Below are 20,181 nucleotides of genomic sequence, written 5' to 3' on the forward strand. Positions count from 1 at the left end.
ACAGGTTGTTTCCAGACTCCTGGACTTCACAGCACTGTACAGGGAGTTGATGCCTGATGGAACTTGTATGGAAATGAGACTTCATTCACTGAGCCAGCACTACCAGCAGAAGTCAAACATTTAGGTCTATCCTAAAGCATTCTCTGAGAATGTTTCCTGTAATGACAATTAGGTCAAGCCTATCCACAGCCATTGCCTCATCTGATCTAACATACCATTTGCAAGAGTTTTCAGGTTTACATACCAAGACTACTGAACTCTGACATCCTCTAAAATCCATTTAGAGAAGTCCCAGTAATAAGAAAGCTGTAAGCACCATTATTTTAGCCCAGACAGTCATGATAGACTTATAAAGTGGTTGTAAATCCCTGAAACATTCTGAAAATGACAAAGCCACACCACTCTGTAGAGCAGAGTGTAAGCAGGGTATAGTTCTGCCAGTCAAGAACAGAGCTTGGGGTTTATATAGCATATTATTCCATGCAAATTGTTTCAGTATTTTTGAAATACCCTGGAAAAGTTATTTCTCCTAAATTGCTAGAAAGTTTCTCCTGTACAGGCCTACAATACGCATATCTTTATCCTTTATACATAGTTGATAGTGCTTCACATTTCTACACTCCACAGTGGACTGAAATTCAAGTTATTCATTTTGTCTCTCCATATATTTATACTGCACAGTCTTAAAAAAATCTTGATGTTACTGTTATTAAATGTTAGATCCAATTTAACATTTACTCTGAAACATTTATAGCAGCAAATAGTTTTTTTCTCTTCATTTATGCAACATTTTGCCTAATGAGCTAAAACTTACTGATTCATTTTATTCTACCGAATGAAGATATTCATATGCAAAATTCATCTTGTTAAAAGGGTATGCCTGGTAACCAAGATTCACTGAGCCAAAAACTAAAGGCTATGTGCATAGCAGTGTAATTTAGAATTCATTAAACGGATATATGGCCAAAGCAGGTTACCTATCTCAAAGATGGCTAAGAGTGGTGAGGCAAGAAAAAAAGGAGACAGAGTGCTGCATATTTGATCTTATACCTTCTTATATTTTCTTTTCTAGACCCTGCATTCCTGACCATAGCACACAGTGTATATTGAATTATAACCACACAAGCTGTCATTTCCTATTTTAAAATTATCTCCAGTACTAGCGTCCGCTTACTGAAAAGCATGATGAAAAATTAAAAAGGACAGAGAGGTACAAAACAAAGAGTGAAGGCCCAGAGGAAATGCTGTTTTAGTAGAAAACTATCAATTTATACTACCAGAAAAGAAACATAAGCTACGGCTTCACAACACAATCTTATTACCTTTGCAGAAGAAAAAGTCTGAGGAGGAGGTTCTTAATCAGATAAGAAAGGGCCAATATCTGGAAGCTGATATTCAACAAATTAGTATTTAAAATAAATAAGATGTGCCTTGAAAACTGATCAACTATTAGAACAAATTTCAAGGAGGAGACTCTACTCTCACTTGATATCATCACCAAGAAAAGCTGTTGCTCAGAGGGATGCCTGAAGGCACCCTCCTGGGTTGTTTTGAGAAACCTGGTCCCTGTCCATGACAGGTGGTTGAATTAGATCTTTAAGGTCCCATTCCAAACCAGACCTATGATTCTAAGTGTCCTAACCCCAGTGTGGAGACATCAGCCCTAAAAACAACAGTATCCTGATTATAATACAGAATCACTAAACATGCAGAGAGAATGAACAAGCCAGTTCCTTAGGATTCATCTGCTAAGGCTTTCCTTCTGAATGAATTTCTGCCTACTTCTTTCTGCTTAATAGACAAGTTAAGAGGAATACAGCATATTTCCAGGTAGATCCATACTGTGAGCACATTATGTTTATTATTATTATTTTAAGATAATGGAAAATTAGGAGTTTGAGAACACTGAGCTAGATCCATAACAGGTGCAAGTTTGCTCTAATCACTGATTTGGAGAGATAAGGTTTAGACAACTTGAAATCTAAAGTGAGGATGTACTCAGTTCACTAGTGTGAAAAATACAGTTCTTGTATCATGCTAAGAAGATTGAATTTCAACTTTGTCTTTGCTGCAGTTTGCTTCTTTGCAAAGAACAAGAACAAACCTTACTCTGTGGAGTTTGGGTTCCAGGAGTTGGCATGGCAGAATGAGAAGACTAGCAAAACTTAGTTCTCTTTCCCAGTGTCGTGGTTTAACCTGGCTGGCAGCTAAACACCACGCAGCCGTTCGCTCACCCTCCCCCCTCCCTCTCTGGGACGGGGGAGAGAAATGGAAAGTGAAGCCCGTGAGTTGAGATAAAGACAGTTTAATAAGACAGGAAAATAATAATAACAAAAGTAATAATAATACAATGATGATAATAGTACTACTACTAATAATATGTACAAACAAGTGATGCACAATGCAATTGCTCACCACCCGCTGACCGATGCCCAACTTAACCCCGAGCAGTCCGGCCCCCTCCCCCCGGCTAGCCACCCCTATATATTGTTTAGCATGACGTCAGATGGTATGGAATACCCCTTTGGCTAGTTTGGGTCACCTGTCCTGGGTCTGTCCCCTCCCAGCTCTTGCTGCACCCCCAGCCTGCCTGTTGGCAGGACAGAGCAAAAGGCTGAGGTGTCCTTGGCTTGGTATAAGCACTGCTCTGCAACAATTAAAACATCGGGGTGTTATCAGCACTCTTCTCATCCTAAGCCAAAACACAGCATTCCACCAGCTACTAGGAAGAAAATTAATTCTGTTCTAACTGAAACCAGGACACCCAGCTTAAACAAGCTGGTGTTCAAGTTTGGACAAGACATGCAAAACAAAAATATTGGTCTTAGCTATGACCCTAGGCAGTTTCCTGTGGTTTTAGGGAAAGACCTGAATATGAACCATTAGTATTAATTTTTCTAAGAAACACATTATGAAGCTTAAAAAGTTTGTGGGCTGGATCCTCAGACGGTGTTTCATAAAGTATTCTGGGATCCTCTGTAAACTGACAGCAGGGAAGCATACCATATTACTCTTCACTCCCATTTTAGTAGTGTTTAAGCTTGCATTCATTTTACAGTATTTAAAATACATATCCCCTGGTGCTTATTGTTAAATATTCAGCCCAATTGAGCATTCCTTAAATGGTAATTGATCATTTTTAACAGTACTGTATTTAGTTCAGAGAAATTAGAAATATCAAATTAAAAATATCAAACTGATTTATGCACTTGAATTCTTCACCATATTCAAGGCCTATTACAGGGACAGATTTGATTGCCTTCCTTTCTCTTTCATCACCGTGAAAATACGCATTTCATTTTTGCCTTACTGGAAGTTTTTGCTAAGTAGCAGCACTTCTACCCAGGGTTACCAAACTTGAGACTCAAGTACTTCTGCCTACTCTCTGAAAATACTATCAAACACAGTGCTGCCTCATCACTGTTTTTTTTTTTTTTTGTTAAAAAAAAAAAAAAAATCAATTATGTTCTGTGTTTCCATGCACCACATTACCATGGCCTGCTGCCTCTGTTAGGGAGCCAACATGATAAATAAGATTTCTTGACAGACTTCAGCTGTTTGTTCCTAGCAGAGACAGAATGCAGGTTTTCCCATACAGTGGGGTTTTCCATATAGATGATGCATTCTCATACTGTTCATTTATTCTCTTTTCCTTGTCCTTCTCAATACTTCCCCCCCCCCAGACAAGTACTAATAAAGAGCCAGACAGCAACGATTTCCTACTGAAAAGGTTGCCCATACAAATTTCACGAGGTACTCTTTGGGTACCTCCCCAACTCTTTTTTAGCTCTTGAGATTTTGAGGTACTTAAAATTAGTGTGATTTTTAAAATTTATTATTTTTTGGCTTTGAAGAAGAGATGAATGTGTTTTTCTACTTTACTAATTACTACATGATATATGAGGCAGAAAGCCTTGCAAAAGGTGGCACAGCATGCAAGTACAGATGAATAATAATTAGGTTCACATGTTTTAGAAATTAAAATTTTTATTAGAAGGCTGTTATTTGAAAGTTTTAGTGCTGTAAGTGCAGTTAATGTAAGTGGGCTTTTTTTTTTTTTTAATCCAATCAACCCAGTCCTGCTTATAATGTAGAGGCCCCAACTAACTCTCAGTGAATTCAAAGACTTCCACTGACTTCAAAGGGACTTGACTCAAGCCCTAGAAAAAGGATTTGTAAAAGTGATTAGTGTCAGGGCTTTGTTTTAGAAGTAAATTGTAACTAACCACAAAAAATGGTTTTATAATAAGGATTTAATACGCATCTGGGAATAAGAATTTCTCCTTCATTTATTATAAGACACCCAACACTGAGGGAGGAAGTCTTACTGCCTTTATTTTTTTAAAACACCCCTTCATTATTGTTAAGTTTGTACCATCTTTCAGAGACACAACAGCCTAACAGAATAGCATTTTTTTTGCTACCAAAATGTACACCTCTAGGGCCATACTGGGAAAGAAGTCCTGGAATTATGACGAACCAATTTATGTAACCAGTCTTCCCCAGCAAGGCATAGGAAAATACCCAGCCTTAAAAAAAAAAAAGGCTTAAAAGTAACAGTAAATAAACAAATAATAGTAAATAGTTAAGTAGTTGCTGTCTTCTGAAATCCCTAGAAGAAATTCACTTTTATCCTGCAGCCCAGTGTTTCCATAAATCACGAAGCTGTGTAGTGTGGCAAAACGTTGACTGGACCAACCAGGAGCACTGGGGGGCTCTTGGTCTGGCTGCACTGATTTAAGTTGCCCTCCTGGCTTTAAGCTTCTCATTTCCTGAACGAGTTAATTCCACTAACTGGAGTTGCATATTCCTCGGTTAAAAACAGCGTCCTCACCACACCCACTGCAGGCATTGCATCTCTTAACTCCCTATTCTCCAGCAGGCTTAGGCAAATCCAGCTCAGGCCTCGTTGTTAACTTGATCCCCTTATCCTTTACCCAAAGCTATACCCACAAGAAAGCATACAGATCTCTCTCCATAAAGACTGCAAAATCCACCAACACTGAACAGATTGCAGGACTGGGGACTCCTTGCTTTAAAGCCAGGCCCACATTAAGGAAATCTGACAGTGTCTTAACTCAAATACTTTGAGAAACAGGGAAGATTTTAAAAAAATGTTTTAAAAAACCTAACTGGGCAACCAAGACAACATCCACAATTATAGGAAGTTCACAAGTCATGATTTATGGTTATAATCAGTGAAAACTTAGGTTATCAGTACATAGATATTTGGTAGCCCAAAGAGGGAATTCCTTCAAGTCTTGCATACCAGCCGAAACCAACCTTTAACTACAGAGGTCAGACACTGGCAGCAGTGTAATTGGTACAGCACTGGGTTCATGCAGAGCTTTTTGCAGGCTGTAATGAAGCCTGCGTTGTGACATGTGGTGTTACCAGCATCCACTCTAGCTTGGAACTAGTATGGGCACACAGCACCTTTAACAGGTATACAGGTAGAGCAGGTGGCAATGTATGAAAAAACACCATTTAAACAGTGTTTTATTTAATCAGGTGAGCATTTTGAAGTATTTAGGGCTGGTCCCAATAGAGTTCAAGTGAAAAAAATCCAGAAGAAAAACACAAAAAAATGGTAGAAGTGACAGATATGTGCTTAAACTACTGTGTTCAAGTCCATATTCAAGCCTCATGAAATTCTGGCAGTGTGTCAGGCTGGGATTTTGCAATGGGCCAGAAGTAACAGTGTGGGGAACCAACCAGAGACCTGCAGTTGTAGCATAAGAGGAGCAGTACTCCTGGTAACACCAAGCAGTGGACAGGGTACAACTACTGCACTGGACCCTGAGAGTTCTGCTGATCCCACAACATTAAATATACTTTTGCTGTAAAATCAGATTAGTGTAACAATTCTCAAATGTATTTCTTCCTAATAAGATCTCCAGAAGCAGCATGATGCTGACAAGTATGCTGACGTACAAGAGCTTTCTACCCAGCACTCCTTCAAGAGAGATGTTTAACTCTGTTGGAAATCAAGGGCTTCTCCATATCTGTTTGCAGTAGGTTAACTATTGATTTTAACTGCTTAAAGTTTAACAGAGCTTTAGTAAATTTCATATTGATCTATAAACTTAATCATTATCGGTTTTATAGCTTCTATTAAAACATACATTGGCCAGGTGTCCCAGTCAATACCTATATATTATTTTCAATTAACCCACTTCAGGGAAAAAAATCTATGGTACATATCACTGGATATTTATTTTGCTATTCCATGTCTCAACTGTTTATGCAACTGACCAAATCAATTTTTAAAACAATGTAACACAGATGCAAGCATATCATTGAAATTCAGGAGGAGTCTTCCAGTATTAACTGCTTAAGGTTGCACTCAACATACAAAGCAATGCAAACACCAATAATCTGTATTACTTCGTTCCCAGTTTCATTTTCTCAAAAGATTATGGTGTACACATTTGTTTGCACTGCATTGTGGATCCTTCATAAAAAGGAGTTCTGAGCTTACCAAGAGGAATTAGAAACATATTGTTATGCATTGCAGCAGCTCTGCCAATAAGAAGAAAGGGAAGACTTGCTTACCATATAAAACATCAGCATGGCATGAGGGAAAGGAATCTTAATTTAAAAAGCAGATTTAGTTGTTTATTTATTTAAAGATACCACATTTCTCTGCTGTTTTACATGGAAATGATTCTCCCTTATTATAGAGATGGGAAAAAACATCCTTTTCTCTCATTCAGGTCCACACCAGTATTGTCAAAGGTATTTCTTATGGTTCATTTCAGCCAATGGAAGTGTGGCCTGCCAGTTCCACATCAAGCTTATCACCACTGGTACAAATCATTCCTGTCCATCACAGCTGCAATAAACCTCAGTCATCCCCTGAAATCTATGGAGAATGCTTTAATCATTTTACTGACTTCTGCTGGTATTCTGGCATTGCAGAAATATTAAGAAAGTTCCACAACTAGGTCAGCTGCATTGTTGGCATAATAGATCAGTTTGTCTAAAGCCTGGTTTTATTCTGCTTTGCATTTCAGAAAATAATAATGGTACATACTTCAAGCTTCAGTATTTAAAAAGCAATCGGTTCCTATTTTTCTCAGTTCATTTTGCCAGATCATATATGTTTTGAGTCCCATGATGCAAAGCCCTGTAGGTTGCTTCATAATTGAATAATGTGTCATGTATTCAGAAGAGTTACTTGAACAATTGCATAGTGAATAATATCCAAGATAACCCTAATATAGGTTTAAAAATAACTAGCTTTCGGGAGGTTATTGTATTCACAAATACAGTGGGTTATACATTTAATTTAGTTTATGCCTTCTATGTTTGCCAACATAATTTATCTGTTGAAGTTTGGGGAATGACATTCTTAACCACATGGGTAAAACAAATCCAATTTTGTATCTACAATGCATTCTACAAGAGAAAAAGGTGATGATTTTGTTTATAAGCCTAGAAGCAAATATTACACTACTTAAAAGATGGTTAGAAAGCATTTGTGTAAGTTACATGGAAAAGTTTTTATTGCCAACATAAGAAAATCTCTCATGGAATTCCCATTTCTTCACTAAGTCAAGGACAGAAGGAAATATGGAAACAAAGATCCACAGAGTAGACAGTAAGACCCATAAAAACCTCATTTAGCAAAGAAAAATAATCTCTTCCTCCCTCTTTTTCTTTTAAGAGATGATTTACTAGGGTTTTGATAACAAAAACAGACATTTTCCAGTAAATCATTTTTGCTTATTTTTCATATTAAGAAAACGTAAAAAAAAAAAAGTTAAAAACTGTGATTAGGTAGATATCAGTGTGCTTGGGCATTACATTTCTCTTTTTATTAATCTATGGTTTACATACATTTTATGTTACCTGTTCTTCAAGCCGACCCTTTTGCGTTTTGTTTTGCATTCTTTTATACTCATTTAATCAAGAGCTAAAGACAATAAAAGACAAAACAGTAATTCCCCCACATTTCTTTTTGTGGGTAGAAGTTGACCACAGAGGAGAAATCAGAAAGCCAAGATATTAAACCAACAGTTCTACCAAGTCATCCCAAGTTCAGTCATTTATTTTTAAATGACTTTCATCCTGAACTAAAACCACAGAAACATTTCTTCAATACTTGTGTTATTTTGAAGAGTTCAGAATAGGTGCAGGTTTGTCTGCAGCTGAAACTACCCTCACAATGTCCCAAAACCACAGAAACTGCTTATGTGAAAAAGGATTACAGTAGTCCGTGGAAGGTAGAGGAAGCAATAAGGTGCTACTGCATTAACTTCTGTTAACGTAGAACACCTGCTATTGCTGCAGCACAACCTACTGGTTTCATGATAATGTTTCTTCCAGTTTGATTTTCACAAATTTGCAATCAAAACATTTATTTTAAGCTTATGAAGATAAACTTTAAATATTTATAATTAAATTAACAAGTTGGAAATAAGAGAACTTAAGTCAGTCTTCTGGTTACCAGAGAAAAACAAAGCATGATAGAGTTGGCTAATGCAGGAAAAAAATGACCAACTTCCTTACTTGATAGGACTCTACTCTGAGGCAAAGCTGATTATATCTGAATTTAGAAGAGCTCTTTTGGAGCTAAATGTGAAGGATGTGAACTGGTTGTTGTGGTAACAGACTTGAGTGTTACAAACTTAGCAGACTACTTATGCCTTTCTCAAAGACAAAGCTTTGAAAGCTCACGACACTTGTGATTTCTGTTAAACAAAACAACTGCATTAGTAGAATCTCTTTTCACCTTCTCCTATGGTGGGATGAGTGCCTTGAATATGCATCAACAAATCATTATTCCCTGATTTATTTTTTAAACCAATATGGCAGTAAGCTCCCACCCCCCTTTCTACCCTCTTCCATCTCTTCTGATCCCATCATAAAAGTTACCACATACTGTTTTATTTAATGGTTTGACTGATTCCAGGAATCAAAATCGTTTGCTCAGAACTGAGACAAGATCAAGCATATTTTCTCCTGCAGTCTAAGTTGTAAAGGATGTTTAAGACAGCCAAATGGAAGATCAGGCATATAAATTAGGTGATCTTTGGCCTATTTCAGGAAACAGTGACTCAATCCATCATAGAGAAACTCTCCAGACTATTTACTGGGATGCTCATCTCCTAATAAAATTGTCAGTGTGCTTTTAATTGTGTTAGGCATAGTTAAGAGGAAGTTCCAGGTTGGTTCATGTTAGAAGCTGAAGTCTTCTCTGCATTTAGCAACAGTGAACCAAGAAAAATATGTACTTACATCTGTCTCTCAAGGGAGGAGATAAAATGCTTTAGTTACTATTACTGCTGATTAACCCCCCCCTCCCCCCCCAGGCCTTTTGCTTACAGTTAATGCAGCTGATATGCTTATTACCTAAGGTGACTTCCCTCCATCTCCCTGCTGCAGAGTGGTGCCAGCTCTCCCAAAGTGTACAAAGACAGTAGGTGCCTCCTTCTGATAGAGACCCCTCAATTCAAGATCCCAGGAAGCCAGGCCAGCCTTCCTCCACTAGAGTAGGTCACACCAGCCAGGTAATTCTGGTGCTTGAGTCAGAGGTGCAGGACAGGCATCCTTGTTACTTGGCAGACAGGGCTGCATCACCCACCAGAAGATGAACTCTAGGGAACCACACTAGAAGATATAATCTGCTCTTACAGCCTGGCACAACCTCTGGCACCCACCCCTTGGCTCCATCACACACTACTTTTCTGTAGGACCTGAGGGTGCTGATTGACAACTGGCCAAACATGAGCCAGCAACATGCCCAGGTAGCCAAGAAGGCCAACAGCATTCCGGCCTGCAGCAGAAATAGTGTGGGCAGGAAGGGGTTGTCCATCCTTACATGGCACTGGTGAGACCACACCTTGAATGTGGTGTTCAGTTTTAGTCCCTTTGCTACAAGGACATTGAGTTGCTTGAGCACGTGCAGAGCAGAGCAATGAAGCTGGTGAAGGGACTACAAAACAAGGCTTATGAGGAACACGAGCAGTGAGCTTGCATTAAGGAAGGTGTCAGTGTCTTTTCTGAGGTGAGAAGTGATAGTATGAGAGGTAACAGTCAAGTTGCACCAAGGGAGGTTTAGATTCAACTTTAGGAAGAATTTCTTCAGAGACAGGGGTCAAGCATTGGAATAGGCTGCCCAGTGAAGTGATGGAGGTGTTTCAGATGTGTGGGTTCCATCCCTTAGGTGTGGATGAGGCACTAAGGGACATGGTTTAGTGACAGGACTCAGTAGGTCAGGCTGATTGTTGAACTCTGTGATCTTGAAGGTTTTTTCTGACCTAAACAATTTTATGATTCTACTGAAGAGACAGATGCCATGAAACTGCTGAAGTATTGAGTTATGTATCAGACATGCTCACTAAATACCCAGTGACAAGCAAAAGTATTACTTCATCTCCAGAGCACAGAAAACCTTTCTGATTGTATGGACAAATGTTTAAACCCTAGTCCCCTCTCCCCAAATAAGCTAAAGTAAGATTTAACTTTTTCAGTATGAAAAACTGCGGGGGGAAAAAAGACAAGCATAGATATTGCCTGCAAATCCCTGACATGCTGGGAGTAGCTCTTGGGACTGTGAGCAGCTCATACTGTGCCGCCCAAATAAACTGAGTCATCCTCTCTAGACACTGTTACCTAATTCAGCTGCATGATTTGACCTTGGAGTTCATAAAAGTACATTGGAAAAAAAGAAAAATCTCAGAGCCCATAAACCTAGCAGAAAATTTGAGACATTTCAAGATAAATTGCTTTTTTATTTTTCCCCTCCTCTGGAGAAGGAGGATCAGCATGTACGTGTCTTCCATTTGCACAGAGATCCATCACACTAACTTTTCAGTTTTCTTATGAATGTACATGTGCAGGTATATGATATATGCTTTACCAGTGAACAGCACTATGTCTTAAGTATGCTCCGTCTGCCCGCAGCACTAAACTGACCCTCAGTACACGCGCTGAAGAGAGAGCTAGCAGGTCTGAGCACATGATGTGCAACAGATGTAAGATTCAAAGCATTCACTTGCAATCTAAAAATGTTCCCATTAGCTTGTAAGATTTATCCCTTAATTCAATTTACAGAACTGTTAGCTCTCTGCATAACTTCTAAACGGTTTATATATATATTTGTATCAGCTGAAATGCATAGCCATCCAATTAGGCAAGTGCATGTTCCAACTCACCATGAGCCTCAACATCACTTATTTTATTCTCTACTTTTAATTCTACTCCTCCTACCTTTAGGTCAAAAGGCAACACAGTTCAGTTGAAAAGGAACCTGTAACATCTCTGGAGCCTTAACATGTTGGGACTCCATTCTACCCTTATGGAATTTACATTCTGCCCCATTAGACACAGTTGTAACCACATAGCCCCAAAACATTATGTTATCTAACTCAGAGTTTCAAACCTATGTAAAACAAACAGCTAGACAGTTAGTTTTCTGTATTAGGATGAACAGAGGACAGAACAATGTTATATAGCATCCAGTATACATATAGGCTCGCTTTTAATCTTCACTGTCTAGACTTTTGTGTTTTCAGAAAGGCATTTGCAGAACTAAGCTTCAGGGCTAGGAGGACTTTGTACTAACTACTTAACAGTTCATAGGCAGTTTAAGTGAGAGCACATCCCACCTGGTTTGGAGTGGCTTTTTGGTAAACAAATCTTTCACACACAGATGTAACATTATAAGGGGTATCTAGAGTCCTATGAAAACCTATTCAAAACCTATTAAGCAAATTATCTGTTGATGTGCTTCATAAAAGGCTCCCAACTTTAAGGTTGTTGCATACATTTACATGCCAATATCCAGCATCACATTTGTAACTGTATATCTTTCTTCTGTGACAGCATATTTCTGTCTATTCCTCTTTCAGAAGCTGTATATCAACCTCCAAAGCATTATGATAGTGCATAGCATGTATCACAAGTTAAGCAGAATCAGAAAATTTAAGTCATGGATACACCATTACCCATTTCCTGCAAGTCCAAGGAAATCAGGTCATAATGAAAAACAAAATTATTTTTTATGAGAATTATTACCTTCTAAAGGACAAAATCCCAGTAGTAAACTGAACACTATCCTGATAGGTAGCTGCTGTGCTGAGGAAAGCCACAACAGCACTTTTATCCAGGTAATACAACCATCAAATCCCACCACCAAACCTTCAGAGTTAAGATGGTAAGAAGAACACCACTAGCTTTTATAATGTTCTCCCATGCATCTGCATTTTATTAGAGTTCAGAGGATGATCAGGTGTGATCTATCAAGTAGACTGTCTACAGTAAAATCCCATTAAACTACTTCAGGTGTTGCTATGGGGCACGTCCATCACTGAGAGTGTTCTCTATGAGTTTTTCCAGAGTTCCCTGTTGATTTGAATTTTATTAATCTCTGCATACCCATAGGGAGAATATTTTAATTTCTTAAAGTCTTACAAATTCAAACACTTAATCCAACACTCATTAGAGCTCGTGGCTTACTTAAGACAAAAACTCAAGACAGTATACCTGTGAGGATTATTGATGAGAACCTTCTGGAAGAAGGTTGGGTTTTGGGTTGTCCTCTTAAAGGGCAGGTATGATTTAGCCCCCCTTAACCGACATTAAATAGATGGGGGTCTCTAGTCTGAACCTGAGCTTCTGCAATGATAGCAATTATGCAGTCTTTCCTGATGATTTGTTCATTGTCAATTTTGCTTTGTATTGGAAAGTTTTCACTGATATCAAAGTTACATTTTCCCTCTCTGTTTGAAGCCTTTGGCTTCTTATCGTTCTCTGTAGATTAATCATCCATGACTGTAACATGCTTAATGTAAAATTATATCACCCCTTGATCAATTTTTTCTTGACTGGACATGCCCAGCTCTGATTTTTTCCTTGTACATTCTTATTTTCCAGGCCATTTACCAATGCTTTACTATCTTTAAATTTTCTTCAATTTGTCTGTCTTTCAAAAAATGTGGCACCCATAATCAAGTGAGGAACTCCATGAGGGCAATTCGTTCTCACTTGTAAAAGTGACAGTGTGGCACAACATCAGTCTTGCTTTTCATTTAATGCTGACACGTCATTTGCATGTTGGTTTTGATCCATCACCATCCTCATTCCTCAAACATCTTTCTACTGTACATCTGATGTCTGATCAAAACTCAAAAGGTATCAAATGTGCACTGTACGTAGAGCTGTCAGAGCAACAGGTTGTCAGGATTTGCTTCTAGAGAGAGCACACTATCTGTCTTACAACTGATGAACTGAAAGGGTGATGGGAAAAAATAAGATAGTTCACCGAGAACCAGGAAGATATGGGAAATCTGCCACTTGTGAGATTTAGGAAGGAAGTAGGAAAGAAAACTGAAGATGGAAAAGAAGGGACAAATTAAAAGGGCAAAATTTAAAGAAAATTAAACCAGGAGAAAATTCAGATTTTATTTGAGAGATAAAAGATGAAGTGTATGGGCTTATTAGACTGAATCGATCACCTCTTCCCCAGAATTTCCATCAAAGTTGATAACATCACAGTTCATTAATGCTATATTTATATATATAAGTATGTATGATAGTTCCTCTGGTGTTCACAGCACATGTGCTTGTAAAATAAACCTCAGTCATGGTATGGCAGATATTCATGTTTATTTTCTCCCAATTTCTGTAAGTCCTCATATGATGTTTATTAAATCCCAGTCTTGTATGCTCAACAAGCCTCTGAGTGTTCTAACCAAGAAAATGAAGGTTGTAAAGAATAAACCAAGATGCCTGTTATATTCCCAGAGTCTCCATGGTCTTCAAAGTACGTGTTCAGTAACACTGAGCAAAATTTATGGCTGCAACAAAGTAAATAAGTCTTGATAATACACAATGGAGGGCAATCCAGCCCCACCAGAATATTAGGAGAATAAGGCAATGTTTTCTTTGTTAGCGAACTTAGCAGATATAAACAACTTTAATGCCAAATTTGACACTTGGATCAAGGGAAGAAGAGCAACCATTTTGGACTTTGATTTTTCAAAATGAAAATGCAGTTGAATATTTTTTTTACGTACAATGTTTATTCCATATCTCAAGTCACTTAATAATTAGCTATGTTTAAGACCAAAGCATGTTAAGCTCCACCTTGATTTGTGTTGTTTCTGAATTCAGTCCTTGTCCTGTCCTCCAACTTTGTGTTTCAGCAAGATGCTTCTGAAATTCAGATGCTGTCCACTTTGTTTTTTGTTTTTGTTTTTGTTTTTGTTTTTGTTTTTGTTTTTGTTTTTGTTTTAATTCTACTTCAATATTAGACAGGGATGCATGCCTTCTACTGTTTCAGGACATTTAATATCTCATTTTGATCAGGTCCTGGGGCAGCTCAAAATCTTGTGCACAAATGTTAATGTTCAAATAATTTGCTGCATAAAGTTCTTGCATTTTCTCTCAAAAGTTATCTTAACATGCTTAAGCAACTACAGTCATGTTTGGCTGTAATGGAGGATCAAACATGATAGATTTGCAGTCAGAGTTTTTCTTCTGTCAAAACTCTCTACACAATACACATGGAAGCAAGCTCTGTTCTCTACTGAGTGTTAGAAGCTTCTAGCTCCCAGGTCCCACTTGTTTCCAAGTTTCATGACTTCCCTCAAAGCCAAAACACCAGCAATCTGGCGACTACCAGTAACCAGTTTCTGTAACACATAGTCTTGGTTAAGATTAATAACAGTCACTATTAATTTGTGTAGGGTTAAGTGTTATTCCTCAGGTGATGCTGAACAAAAAGAGCACAGGGGTAATACTTTATTATTACTATTATTTGCATTTTCTAGGCTGCATCATGGATGTGAGAGCATCTGGGAGCTCTGCTTGCTGCTCAGGTGTGAGGATGTGGAGAATAACACCTTTCAGCCGCTCACCACATAAATTTAGCTGATAGCACTTCCTGAGAGTAAAGTCACAGGAACAGAGTACCGGCGTGTGAAACTCCATCACCTCATGTGGTGTGGAGTTATTTGGGTCGGCAAGAAAAGAATTAGTAAAAGGAGCTCCTTTTTGTATTCAAGCTTATTGGAAATATTCTTTCCATAAAATTCATGACAGCCTGAAACACACAGGGGATAGATTTAGATGTATGTTTTTATTTCAGTTTGTTGTTGTGAATCATTTGTCATGACCAGCTAATGTGCTGAAGGGAACTATTGTCTCATATAGTGTTTTACTGTGGCTAAAGGCTTCAGTCTAACTGTCTAACATATCCCTACTGAGCTTCTCTGCCAGCTTTTGGACATAACATCAATGTTTTACTGATATTTACTAGACTTGCTTAGAGACTCGACAGATTTTAAGAGACCACACTCAGCATCCCATTTCACCTTATCAGTAATCATTCAAACATCACAGCTTGTGCAATTATAATTGAGACAACTGTTTTTGAGTGCTTTTCTTTTCTTTCAGGGACTACCTTTCCCCAGGTAGCTCTGCCTGTGCAGTACTTCAAGACATTAATGTGCAGGTTGGGCTATCCTGTCTCTCCATAGACAGAGCAATGGAGAGCTGCTAAAGACAGTGTTCAGAAAAGACTGAAACCAAGACAGAGCTGGAAGCCACAGAGTTTTGCGAGAAAGCCCCCATACCTGGCCCAAGCAGATTCAGGCCTGTAGTTACTATCAATGCAAATCAGGTTAGCACAAAAATTGTCAGTGGCTTTTTGGAAGAGGGGTGGGTTTCCATGACTTTTTAAAAAATCTCAGAAACAGTCTCAGCACGTTGTTGCAGATATGTAAGGTTTTCATGGTCTTGAGAGGAGAATTTATGAGTTACATAAGAGGAAATATTTGGAATTGGAATATTGTTGGGGAAACGACTCAGCCTCTGATTTGGAAGATTATGAGTCGATTGCACAGATGCTCTTCTCAGAGATAATCTTTTCACTGCCTTCTTTGGCTAAGGATTGGGCCATAAATCAATGCAATGTTGAAACACATGAGAGTAAGTGATGTGGACACTATTGATAAACTGGTCAATGGGGCTCTGATGAAAACTTATTAAAAATCTTTATAACCATTCTTTACATCTTCCCGTTTCAGCTGTATTTTCATGCACAATATATGCATTCTTTATAGACTACTGGAACGGCCATAGTAATTTAGATGAAAGTATGGTGTGAGGTCTGTAAGCAGTTGGTAGCGAGGGTGAGTCATTTGCTACACATTCCCCTCCCTACAAGGGTATAAAAATAAATGTTCTGCATTGGAGTATTTGGCATGTACAATTATGCTATTTACTCAGGTCTGCTCCGTCTTGCAGTTGCAACTATTAGTCATTGTTCTCTTGATGGTTTCTTTAGTACACTTACCTTTCTCTTAAAACTGTTTATTTTCAGACTCACAGCTGTGGACCCTCTTTTCCTCTTTCAAATATGCTGGTCAGGGTTTTTAAGAGATCTTTAGGGATCAGGCCCCCAGTATAATAAGTGAGGAGAACTGCATGCTTCACTTTCTTGAGCATCCTTGAAAAATCCCACTCATCACTCTTGTAAGGTCAAGAGTAAAAGGTTAAAAGAGATGCACTTTCAGGCCATAATCTTGCAAGTATTTATGTAAACAAGTTGAGTTAGGCAAGTGCAGAAGCATTTGCAGTGTGTGGATTTAAATGGAGATTTTATTTTAAAAAAGACTTTTATATATGCAATGAAATGCCATTTTGAAGGAACATTTTAATACTCTAGCATGTCTGGGTTTCCTAGATATTTAGCAATTGAAAAAGCCAAACTTTTTAGCTCCGGTATAGCTTTGGATTAGCAAGCAGGTCTTGCACACACAATGTATTTTATATACCGTGAACGGTTTCCTCTTTACTAATCCAGCATGCCAGGCTTTCATTTCTCACCGAGGCCCATCTTTTTATTTCTTGCAGATTTTAAAATCTGTTGTGTTGGCACTTTACTTCTTGGAGACCACTGGTGTCATTTTCTCCAAATTGTTAGCGTAAACAGTCTGTAACTTGAGTAAGCCAAATGTGGGTGTATTAATCTTCCTAGTGCCAGCTAAGCAAGCCTGGCAAGGCACAGTTTAATTCTGTTATCAGAAAAGTAGTAAATAATCTTTTTTTTTTTTTTTTTTTTTTAAGTGCTGAAATACCCAGATCCTTGTAAGTATATTTGGCTCTTGTAAATTAAAAGATGAATGGAAGATGAAGGAAGCTCATTTTATAATCATATCATATACAGGAGCAAGGATGTGTAAATAGGAGAGGGAAAGAACAGTATGATATATTTTACATGGTGGTCAAAAGGAAGACTGTCATATTCTGACATATGGTATCATCAGCATGAGTTTGGGGCTGGCTCCATGACATCATAGAAAATAACACGACTTGTTGAGTGTTTCACAAGATTAACAGGCTGAAGCTGACTACTGTTAGACATCATTAAAGGTATCTGCAACTTTCTTTGGGGAGAATTCTGCCTCACCAGCTGCTGTGCCAGCTTCAGCATATAGTTGTGGTGGGAAATGTCCTCCTGCATTGTCACCGTGGAGTAGCCCAGGCCAGCTTTCCATGGGATGCCTGCCTTTCAGGACTGAGTATGTAACTCAAGTCTCAAGGCTTACTTTTCGTTAGCAGAAGGTGTTGTGGCAGATTTCCCACTCCTCGAGTTGAATGTCAGGAACTGTTATTTCCACAGCAATGTTCCCCCTTTCCCTTCAGCCCACAGATAGAGCTCATGGGGTTTCTGGATCTGGATTGATGGCACAGAGATGCAGGAGAGCAGGAGGCAGGGTAATGCCAAGGGAAGAATCCAAACTGTCCTGGCAGCAGTGTGCTTCAAACAAAAATGAGAGCCTCAGACAGCTAGTAATGCTGCATTTGCAGGGACATTGCTGGGGTCTCAGGAACATCCATGGAGAATTCGGTACCTCCAAAGCACTCAAAACATCCCAGGAATGTTTCAGCACTCTGAAGCTGACTTTATGCTTTCTTCTAGGAGGGTAAACATTTCTCCTTGTATTCATAACTAAGGAGCAGAGAGAAGATCCCATATTAGACCTGTTCCAGCAAAGTTCACATGTAATTTAAATCCCTGTGAAATTATTAAGGCAAGCTCTGTGTTTACGGGCTTTATGATCATACTCCATGCTGTCCTTCAGTGCTTTGCTGGGAAGAAGCCCAAGCTCCCTGCCATCTGAGCATGGGTTACCAGAGAAAGGACAACCTAACATAACACCAGCTTTAGCCTCATAAAAACGTCATGGATCAATTCACCTACAGGCTTCAGTATGACCCCAAATAAATCACTTAGATCCCAAGCTCTTGAGAGCCAAGCACTCTTAATTCTTTTGACATGAGCAGAGAGAAATGGGTTGTACAGTACCCTGCCATCCCCAACGTTTCAGCATTTACAGCTATCAGAGGAGTTTGGAGACACACAGAGCCCTGAATTTCTGTAATATGTTCTCCTTGACAGGAGATGATAAAATTCCGCAGGAACATACGTTGAGTAATCCATCCCAGAAGCTTTACACACAATAATGATTTACTATCATGCTTTCAGGCTTCCCAGGCACACAGTCCTCTACCCATAGAATAGCACTGTGGCATGCTGCCAGGGCTCTGGTGTGACAATTTTCAAGGCCAACAGAAAGGCTCTGAAATCTTTTTTCTGCTTTTCTTTTTTCTTGTGAGAGGAACCTCCCTGATCTGTGGCAGCCATTCTCTTCCTAGCAGAACAAAATCCAGTTCCTTTCTTCCAGATCTAGACAGCCAGCTTAAATGTACAGCTCTTTGCTCCAGAGAATGCCTTACCTGCAGCTTTTCTCTGGGCAACAGAGTAGTAGAGGGGAGAGTGGGAGGGACATGGCTGAAGCCTAGCAGAATCACTTCTGGCTCTCTGCAGATAAATAAACACATACTTTCAAATTTTTACAGTAAAATTTACTGTAGCTGCAAACACGTTTGCTAGTAAAAGGAAGCATTGTCTTCCTCCGCTTGAAATCAATAATTAACATTGCATTTTCTCTGATGTTCCTGTAATAAACACAAATAATCCTACATACACAAGCAACAATGAACTGTCAATCACAGCCCATCTCCACTTCTTCTAGAAATGGACAAGGCCAAAATATGGGACAAGAGCCAGGAAGAAAAATAATAATGCAGGAAGCTTTAATGCTTACTGTAACCACAGGCTGAAGCATCAGCATTTCAGATATCAATAATTTACAGGAATAGATAATGATGAGAGCTTCTCATATGCCCCACAAAGGAAATAAATTGACTTAGGTAACTGGAGATACACTGCAGTGAGTTCTGAAATACAAAATTCTGTAAATTTGGGTCTAGAATTATTTCTAATGCTTTTAAAGGAAGTGAGGTTTGGGCTCAGGTCTGTTGATGCAAGGGAGAGCCTTGCCATTTATTTCAAGAGCTTTTTGATGAGGCCCTTCATGGTATTTCTCAAGAGGCTTAAAGTATTATGCCAAATCATCAGCTTAGTCTTCTCAGAGGAAATGCTTCACTTTGTCCATTCACAACAATTTAGACACCTCTGGGATGTCAGGCAGCAAACATTAAACCCAAGCGAGACATTATTGTCCCACTGAAATAAATTGGCCTTTCATCATTGGTTCAGATGAGACTAATTTTTTATGGTGACAAGATACAAACACAGAAAGAAAAGAAAGAGGATCCGCAAGTGATTTAGGCAAAGTCTATACCTACTCTCCCTAAGTGAAAAAGTAAAACCTACTTTAAAAATAAGAAATTTTAGCATTGAGACAGAAGTACAGCAGCAGAAAGCTAATGTAATTGCCTTTTTCCACAATGGCAATGTATTTTTAAATATCTTCAATTCTTTCCCTTTTAAATAAAATACAATGAAATAATAGAACAAGGACAAAATGCTATCAAACTCTAACGAAACCAGCTACTTTAATCCACAGGTGACAGAACCAATACCACCTTCATACTTTATTGAAACGTGTTATAGATGAGCTCAATTTCCTTATTCCCTCTGCTTCAGGACAGTATGACTAAGAAGTAACAGCACGCTACAGAGTGCACTGGTATTGCGCAAAGGAAAATCATTAGAACATGAAAGAAGGTGAATGAACAAGAATCTATATAATGTCTTTCTTTTCCATGTCTGACATACACAGCACTTTTTTGTTAAATATCTATGTTCTCATCACTTGGAATCAAACTTGCATCTAACTCCCAGGTCATTTTCTATTG

The 20,181-nt window shown here is 38.6% G+C and overlaps 1 protein-coding gene across 1 annotated transcript in view; it reads right to left on the reverse strand.

The window, feature by feature from the left end:
- Positions 1 to 12,126, reverse strand: part of MOCOS (molybdenum cofactor sulfurase) — a 274,042-nt gene extending 261,916 nt beyond the window's left edge. The window contains exon 1 of the mRNA XM_084509001.1: positions 12,025 to 12,126. The gene's annotated coding sequence lies outside the window, so the exon portion shown is untranslated. The remainder of the gene's footprint in view (positions 1 to 12,024) is intronic.
- Positions 12,127 to 20,181: the final 8,055 nt, after the last annotated feature.

This window comes from Aythya ferina, assembly GCF_964211825.1.
Source record: "Aythya ferina genome assembly, chromosome: 2".
Lineage (NCBI taxonomy): Eukaryota > Metazoa > Chordata > Aves > Anseriformes > Anatidae > Aythya > Aythya ferina.